Genomic DNA, 9,087 nt, shown 5'->3' with positions numbered 1-9,087 from the left:
TATTAAAATCTTGTGATATTAATTAATATTAAGGAGGAATCAAAATGAAACGAAACAACTAGTACAACAGGAAACTGGGATAGTGACTGAAGTGAAGAATTCAATAGATCAAATGAAAAACACAATAGAGAGCCTTACAAACAGAATGGGTGAAGCAGAAGAGAGAATATCGGACTTAGAAGACAGAGAACAGGAAAGGATACAGTCAGACCAAAGAAAAGAAGAGGAAATTAGAAATCTAAAACATATTGTCAGGAATCTGCAGGATACTATTAAAAAACCCAACATTCGGGTTCTAGGAGTTCCTGAAGGCATGGAGAGGGAGAAAGGATTAGAAGGCCTTTTTAGTGAGATATTAGCAGAAAATTTCCCAGGGTTGGAGGAGGACAGAGAAATCCTAGTACAGGAAGCTCACAGAACCCCTAATAAACACGACCAAAGAGATCCTCACCACGACACATTGTAATTAAACTCTCTACAGTGAAACATAAAGAAAAGATCCTAAAATGTGCAAGAGAGAAACGTCAGATTACTCTCAGAGGATCTCCAATCAGACTCACAGCTGACTTCTCATCAGAAACTCTAAAAGCTAGGAGGGAATGGCGAGATATAGCCCAGGTACTAAGAGAGAACAACTGCCAGCCCAGAATATTATATCCTGCAAAGCTATCATTTGTGATGAAGGTGAAATAAAGACTTTTCATAGCAAAGAGAAATTGAAAGAATTTGTTGCCACTCGTCCAGCCCTGCAAAAGATGCTTAAAGATGTGTTACACACAGAAACACAGAAACACGATCATCAATATGAAAGAAGGTAAAGGAAGGAAACCAAGGAAGGAAACCTCACAGCAAAAGATCACAGGGAATTCAAAGCATATATTAGAACTTATCTTTGGCAAATGGCAGGGCAAAGTTACCACTTATCATTAGTCACATTGAACGTGAATGGCCTGAACTGTCCAGTTAAAAGACACCGATTGGCTGATTGGGTTAAGGAACAAAACCCATCTATTTGCTGCTTACAAGAAACACATATTTCCAACAAAGATCCATACAGACTGAAAGTGAAAGGCTGGAAAAAGATATACCATGCCAACAGAAATGAAAAAAGAGCGGGCATAGCCATCTTAATATCGGACAACATAAACTTTACCACAAAAACTGTTAAGAGAGACAAAGAGGGACACTATATCATGATTAAGGGATCAATTCAACAGGAAAATATAACAATTATCAATGTATATGCACCTAACTACAGGGCACCAGTTTATCTAAAAGATTTATTAACGGACTTAAAGGGAGACTTAGACCCCAATACAATAGTACTGGGGGACTTCAATACTCCACTCTCAGAAATAGACAGATCAATAGGACAGAAGATCAACAAGGATACAGTAGATTTAAATGCCACTATAGCCCAAATGGATCTAACAGATATATACAGAACTTTCCATCCTACAGCTAAAGATTTTACATTCTTCTCAGCAGTACATGGAACCTTCTCTAGGATTGACCACATACTAGGCCATAAAGCAAGTCTCAGCAAATTCAAAAGAATTAGAATCATACCATGCAGCTTCTCAGACCATAAAGGAATGAAGTTGGAAATTAGCAACTCAGGAATCCCTAGAGCATACACAAACACATGGAGATTGAACAACATGCTCCTGAATGAACAATGGGTAATAGAAGAAATCAAAAGAGAAATCAAAAATTTTCTGGAAGTAAATGAGGATAACAGCACAACATACCAAAACTTATGGGACGCAGCAAAAGCAGTGTTGAGAGGAAAGTTTATATCAATAGGTGCCTACATCAAGAAATTGGAAAGGCACCAAATAGATGAGCTTTCAATTCACCTCAAGGATCTAGAAAACCTACAGCAAACCAGACCCAAATCTAGTAGGAGAAGAGAAATAATTAAAATCAGAGAAGAAATCAGCAGGATTGAATCAAGAAAAACATTACAAAAAATCAGCCAAACGAGGAGCTGGTTTTTTGAAAAAATCAACAAAATTGACACCCCATTGGCCCAACTAACTAAAAAAAAGAAGAGAAAAGACCCAAATCAATAAAATCAGAGATGAAAAAGGAAATGTAACAACAGACACCACAGAAATAAAAAGAATCATCAGAAATTACTACAAGGACTTGTATGCCAGCAAACAGGGAAACCTATCAGAAATGGATAGATTCCTGGACACATGCAACCTGCCTAAATTGAACCAGGAAGACATCGAAAACCTAAACAGACCCATAACTGAGACAGAAATTGAAACAGTAATAAAGGCACTCCCAACAAAGAAAAGCCCAGGACCAGATGGATTCACTGCTGAATTCTACCAGACATTTAAAGAAGAACTAACTCCAATTCTTCTCAAACTATTCAGAACAATCGAAGAAGAGGGAATCCTCCCAAATTCTTTCTATGAAGCCAGCATCACCTTAATTCCTAAGCCAGAGAAAGATGCAGCACTGAAAGAGAATTACAGACCAATATCCCTGATGAACATAGATGCAAAAATCCTCAATAAAATTCTCGCCAATAGAATGCAACAACACATCAGAAAGATCATCCACCCAGACCAAGTGGGATTTATCCCTGGTATGCAGGGATGGTTTAATGTGCACAAGACAATCAATGTGATACACCACATTAACAGACTGCAGAAGAAAAACCATATGATTATCTCAATAGATGCCGAGAAAGCATTTGATAAAATACAACACCCGTTCATGATGAAAACTCTAAGCAAACTGGGTTTGGAAGGAACATTCCTCAATACAATCAAAGCAATCTATGAAAAACCCACAGCCAACATCCTATTGAATGGGGAAAAGTTGGAAGCATTTCCACTGAGATCTGGTACCAGACAGGGATGCCCACTCTCACCACTGCTATTCAATATATTTCTGTAGGTTCTAGCCAGAGCTATTAGGCAAGAAAAAGAAATTAAAGGGATACAAATTGGGAAGGAAGAACTCAAACTATCCCTCTTTGCAGATGACATGATTCTGTATTTAGGGGACCCAAAGAACTCTACTAAGAGACTATTGGAACTCATAGAAGAGTTTGGCAAAGTAGCAGGGTATAAAATCAATGCACAAAAATCAACAGCCTTTGTATACACAGACAATGCCATGGCTGAGGAAGAACTTCTAAGATCAATCCCATTCACAATAGCTACAAAAACAATCAAATACCTTGGAATAAACTTAACCAAGGACGTTGAAGATCTCTACGATGAAAATTACAAAACCTTAAAGAAAGAAATAGAAGAGGATACCAAGAAATGGAAAAATCTTCCATGCTCATGGATTGGAAGAATCAATATCATCAAAATGTCCATTCTCCCAAAAGCAATTTACAGATTCAATGCAATACCAATCAAGATACCGAAGACCTTCTTCTCAGATCTGGAAAAAATGGTGCTGAAATTTATATGGAGGCACAAGAGACCTCGAATAGCTAAAGCAATCTTGTACAACAAAAACAAAGCCGGAGGCATCACAATACCAGATTTCAGGATATACTACAGGGCAGTTGTAATCAAAACAGCATGGTACTGGTACAGAAACAGATGGATAGACCAATGGAACAGAATTGAATCACCAGAAATCAACCCAAACATCTACAGCCAACTTATATTTGATCAAGGATCTAAAACTAATTCCTGGAGCAAGGACAGTCTATTCAATAAATGGTGCTGGGAAAATTGGATTTCCACGTGCAGAAGCATGAAGCAAGACCCCTACCTTACACCTTACACAAAAATCCACTCAACATGGATTAAAGACCTAAATCTACAACCTGACACCATCAAGTTGCTAGAGAACTTTGGAGAAACCCTTCAAGATATTGGCACAGGCAAAGAATTTCTGGAAAAGACCCGGGAGGCACAGGCAGTCAAAGCCAAAATCAACTATTGGGATTGCATCAAATTGAGAAGTTTCTGTACTGCAAAAGAAACAGTCAGAAGAGTGAAGAGACAACCGACAGAATGGGAAAAAATATTTGCAAACTATGCAACAGATAAAGGGTTAATAACCAGAATCTACAGAGATCAAGAAACTCCACAAAAGTAAAACCAACAACCCATTTAAGAGATGGGCCAAGGACCTCAATAGACATTTTTCATAAGAGGAAATCCAAATGGCCAACAGGCACATGAAAAAATGTTCAAGGTCATTAGCAATCAGGGAAATGCAAATCAAAACCACAATGAGGTTTCACCTCACCCCGGTTAGAATGGCTCACATGCAGAAATCTACCAACAACAGATGCTGGCGAGGATGTGGGCAAAAAGGGACACTAACCCACTGTTGGTGGGAATGCAAACTGGTCAAGCCACTATGGAAGTCAGTCTGGAGATTCCTCAGAAACCTGAAGATAACCCTACCGTTCGACCCAGCCATCCCACTCCTTGGAATTTACCCAAAGGAATTTAAATTGGCAAACAAAAAAGCGGTCTGCACCCTAATGTTTATTGCAGCTCAATTCACAATAGCTAAGACCTGGAACCAACCTAAATGCCCATCAACGATAGACTGGATAAAGAAATTATGGGATATGTACTCTTTAGAATACTATACCGCAGTAAGAAACAATGAAATCCAGTCATTTGCAACAAAATGGAGGAATCTGGAACACATCATGCTGAGTGAAATAAGCCAGTCCCAAAGGGACAAATATCATATGTTCTCCCTGATCGGTGACAACTGACTGAACACCAAGAGGGAAACCTGTTGGAGTGAGGTGGACACTATGGGAAACGGTGGCTAGATCAGAATAGCCCTGACTGTTAATGAACAACTTAATACATTATCCCTCTTAGTAGTTTTTTTTTTATCTGTTCTACTTAATATGACTGATTTAGTTCTGTAATTGATGCACAGTTATTCTTAAGTTTTGAAAATTAACTGAAATGTGATCCCTGTTGAACATGGGAGTGGGAATGGGAGAGGGAAGAGATGTATAATTTGGGACATGCTCAGGCTGACTTGCCCCACGTGGTGGATTTGGAAGCATACCAGGGGATTCCAATTCAATCCCATCGAGGTGTCATGTACCAATGCCATCTCACTGTTCCAGGTGATCAATTTCAGTTCACAGTTGGTCATGGTAGAGGGACTGGTAGTCAAAGGGAGCACATAGACAAGTCTAGTACCTGCTAACGCTAACCGATGGAGTAAATAAAGGGGAGAGTGATCCAACATGGGAAGTGAGATACTCAGCAGACTCATAGAATGGCAGATGTCCTAAGTAGCACTCTGGCCTCAGAATCAGCCCTAAAGGCATTCAAATCTGGCTGAAAAGCCCATGAGAGTATTTCAGGCATGGAAAGCCAAGACACTCTGGCAAAAGATCTCTGTGAGTGAGATCCCAGTGGAAAGAACAGGTCATCAAAGAAGGAGGTACCTTTCTCTGAAGGGAGGAGAAAACCTCTACTTTGACTATGACCTTGTCTAAACAAGATAAGAGTCGGAGAACTCAGAGGGCTTCCATAGCCTTGGAAACTCATGACAGGAGCAGAGGGAGATTACTGATGCCATAGACAGGAGTGTCAATTGGTAAAGTCAACAACAGGAGTCACTGTGCACTTACTCCTCATGTAGGATCTCTGTCCTTAATGTGCTGTGCATTGAGATTTAATGCTATAACGTGTACTCAAACAATATATTTCACTTTGTGTTTCTATGGGGGTGCAAACTGTTGAAATCCTTACTTAATGCATACTAAACTGATCCTCTGTAAAAAAAAAAAAGAAAGAAATTATCAATTCCCAACTTGACTCTCACTGGGATTAAACATGACAATAGGTCTGCTCTGATTTCATCATCATTTAAAAAAATCATCTATGATTTTTCACTTTATGTTTCTGTGTGGGAACAAACTGTTGAAATCCATACTTAATGTATACTAAGCTGATCTTCTGTATATTAAGATAATCGAAAATGAATCTTGATGTGAATGGAAGGGGAGAGGGAGTGGGAAAGGGGAGGGTTGTGGGTGGGAGGGACAGTATGGGGGGAAGCCATTGTAATCCATAAGTCTTACTTTGGAAATTTATATTAATTAAATAGAAGTTTAAAAAAAATTAAAAAAAGTACAAAAAAAAAGATATGTTCTTTCAGTTCCTTTTCAGTTCATGTCTTGATCCGACAGTGGCATCAATGAAATACTACATTCAGAAAAGAAATTAAATCATATTCCATATATATTACCACTTTTTATGAATCTGGGAAATTGAGGAGTGTTTTACTGCCTTGAATATGAGAGAAATCTACAAATTTCCAATGCCAAAAATCGGAGGAGGCACCCAAATCAAACACAGAAAGCAGATTTGGAGCATGCCAACAGCTGTGCCCTGATTGAAAAAGACCATTCCTCCCATGCCCTGAAGTCCATATTCCAGCCTCAAATAAAAATCAAATTTGGAGGGAATTGATATATGTCCCCTCAGCAAAAGGATTCCATTTCATTTTCCAAAACACAAAAACTCCTCTTGGTCCTGTTGCCTGTACATTTCTAAGCATGAAACGCCAATTTGTTGTGTTTTTTTATTTCCTAGTGGATACTCTGTCTAAACTGTTGTTGTGTTGCATCAGAATAAAAAATTTGGGATGGAAGAAGGCAAAACAAACTCAGACCCAGAAACAATTTAGGAAATTGCTGCTCAGGAAACCAAAAATTGGCTGAGGCACCCAAAACCATAACAGAAAGCCAGAATTGGATGAAGCCAACAGCTGTGCCCTGATTAAAAAAAAAAAAAAAACATTGCTCCCATGGCCTGAACTCCATATTCCAGCCTCAAAACCAAAGCTCACATCAGAAAGTTCATTACAAACCATGAGAAAAGAGTAAAATTTAAAAGAAATCCAAGAGTCCTTATTGATATTGGGCTTGATTTAGTCACAAGGAAACTGGCTGCTTCCAGATTCATCCACCCTTCCCAGCTGACTGCCTGTGGAATTCTGATTGAATTAACCTGAAAACTGCACTCTCACTCCATTTGGAGTGAATTGATATCAGTACCCCCAGCAAAAGTGTTCCATTTCTTTTTGCAAAACATGAAAACTACTCTTGGTCATGTTGCCTGTAGATTTCTAAGCAAGAAACACCAATTTGTTGTGTTTTTTTTTTTTTTTTCATAATGGATACTCTGTCTAAACTCTTGTTTGTATTGAATCAGAATAAAAAATTTGAAAAGGAAGAAGGCAAACCAAACTCAGACCCAGAATACACTGAGGAAATTGTAGCTCAAAAACCCAAAAATCGGCTGAGGTACCCAAAACCATGGTAGAAAGCCAGACTTGGAGCAAGCCAACACTTGTACCCTGATTGAAAATTACCATTCCTCCTGTGGCCTGAACTCCATATTCCAGCCTCAAAACCAAAACTCAAATCAGAAAGTTCTTTACAAACCATGAGAAATGAAAAAAGTGTGGAAAAAAAAAAGAAATCCAAGATTCCTTAATGATCTTGGGATTGATTTTAAAACAAGGAAACTGGCAGCTTTCGGATTCATCCACCCCTCCCAGCTGACTGGCTGTGGAATTCTGATTGAATTAACCTGATAATCACACTCACACTCGATTTGGAGGGAATTGATATATGTACCCCCAGCAAAAGTGTTTCATTTCATTTTCCAAAACACAAAAACTCCTCTTTGTTGTGTTGCCTGTAGATTTCTTAGCATGAAATGCCAATTTGTTTTTTTTTTTATTTCCTAATGGATGCTCTGTCTAAACTCTTGTTGTGTTGCATCAGAATACAAAATTAGCAGAGGAAGAATGCAAAAGAAACTCAAACCCAGAATACAGTAAGGAAATTTCCGCTCAAGAAACCAAAAATCAGCTGAGGCACCCAAAACCACGACAGAAAGCCAGAATTGGAGCACCAACAGCTGTGCCCTGATTGTAAAGGACCATTCCTCCCATGGCCTGAACTCCATATTCCAGCCTCAAAACCAAAGCTCACATCAGAAAGTTCATTACAAACCATGGGAAATGAGAAAAATGTGGAAAAAAAACACAAAGAAATCCAATAGTCCTTAGTGATATTGGGCTTGATTTAGTCACAAGGAAACTGGCTGTTCCCACATTCATCCACACCTCACAGCTGACTGACTGTGGAATTCTGATTGATTTAACCTGGAAACTGCACTCACACTTGATTAGGAGGGAATTAATATCTGTCCCCTCAGTAAAAGGGTTCCATTTATTTTCCGAAACACAAAAACTCATCTTGGTCGTGTTGCCTGTAGATTTCCAAGCATGAAACGCCAATTTGTTGTGTTTTTTATTTCATAATGGATACTGTGTCTAAACTCTTGTTTGTTTTGCGAAGGAATCCAAAATTTGGGAGGGAAGATGGCAAAACTAACTCAGGCCCAGAATACATTTAGGAAATTGCCGCTCAAGAAACCAAAAATTGGCTGAGGCACCCCAAACAATGACAGAAAGCTAGACTTGGAGCAAGCCAACAGCTGTGCCCTGATTGAAAAAGACCATACCTCCTGTGTCCTGAACTCCATATTCCAGCCTCAAATCCAAAGCTCACATGGAAACTGGCTGCTTCCGGATTCATCCCCCCTCCCATCTGAATGGCTGGTGAATTCTGATTGAAATAACCTGAAAACCGCAGTCACACTCGATTTGGAGGCAATCAATATCTGTCTCCTTCGCAAACGGCTTCCATTCTGTTGGAATAAGAAAACCATATGCCCTGGGAAAGAGAAACCCACAAGCAGAGTCCTACACTTGGAACAGAAGAAAATTTTCTAGTCCTTGACCCAAGTTCCCATGTAAAAAAGGAAGAGGTTAGTTAATTGCCATAGTTTCTCCCAGCTCATATACACTATTGTTTGATAGTCTGTCTCTCTTTCATGTTCCAGGAATCCTATATGAGAAAAGCAGCCCTAAATTAGGATAATTTCCACTTCCAAATAGGAGCTCAAGTAATGAAATTCTTTTCTTTTTTGGTAAAACATGAGCCCACATTGTTTTATTGTTTCCCAAACTTATCATCTGCTGGCACCAGGAAGAACATAGCCACAATCTCTTTACTGTCAAGGGAGAACTTCT

Source organism: Oryctolagus cuniculus, chromosome 16 (genome assembly GCF_051225735.1).
Source record: "Oryctolagus cuniculus isolate XC-2025 breed Fujian yellow rabbit chromosome 16, ASM5122573v1, whole genome shotgun sequence".
In the NCBI taxonomy this organism is placed as follows: Eukaryota; Metazoa; Chordata; class Mammalia; order Lagomorpha; family Leporidae; genus Oryctolagus; species Oryctolagus cuniculus.
The sequence above is the reverse complement of the archived record's forward strand: the minus strand, read 5'-3'. Positions refer to the sequence as shown.